This window comes from Egretta garzetta, unplaced genomic scaffold (genome assembly GCF_000687185.1).
Source record: "Egretta garzetta isolate BGI_Z169 unplaced genomic scaffold, ASM68718v1 scaffold448, whole genome shotgun sequence".
In the NCBI taxonomy this organism is placed as follows: Eukaryota; Metazoa; Chordata; class Aves; order Pelecaniformes; family Ardeidae; genus Egretta; species Egretta garzetta.
The window spans coordinates 1,145,958-1,146,714 of NW_009260497.1; positions in this window are offsets into that span (position 1 = coordinate 1,145,958).

The window sequence follows — 757 nt, forward strand, 5'->3', positions numbered from 1 at the left end:
CGGGGCGCCTTTTGCCACCAGTTGGAGTAGCTACCCTGGGTGTTGCTGAGGTTGGAGTAGCTGCAGTGCCTGCATCCACAACTGGAGTAGCTACAGTGGGTGTCACTGAGGCTGGAGTAGGCACAGGGCCTGTTGCAGGAGTCGATCTTTGGATGGTATATAATTTACGTAGGAGTCTAACCCTGAGTAAAAACTGAACCATACTCAGGAGACCTAGCAACAGGACCATGCTGGTTCAAACATCCCAAGGATATTCAACATTCTCAAGAACTGTTGTAATTAGCTCAGAGAAGAAGGGGAAGATGGAGTAAGGTGATTCCCCCATAGGCTGGCTCTCCAAGGATAAAAAGTAAAATGTATAATTATTCATAATTCCCAATAGATGGTTCCCAAAATACACAGGTGACAGCAATAATGAGTACAAATATGAGCTTAATCTGATGACCAACAACTTTATCATAGCATAAACCAGTATTACACAGTACAGCAGAACAGTAACTTTAATCCACTCGCGAAAAGTGATAACCAGCAGCACAGGGAGTGCACACAGCAGGTAAGGTGATATATAAAAGATCTCTATGAACAAGGACAACAACTCTGAGAGCAAATAAAACAACATTGCGACCAGCAACTATTAGACCAATATAACGAACGCTTATCACAAATTCCTTTTAAAAAATATTCAGATCTGTCGTTATCTCAACCCTTCGGGCCCCACGTTGGGCGCCAAAATAGGACTGTCGTGGTTTAACCCGGC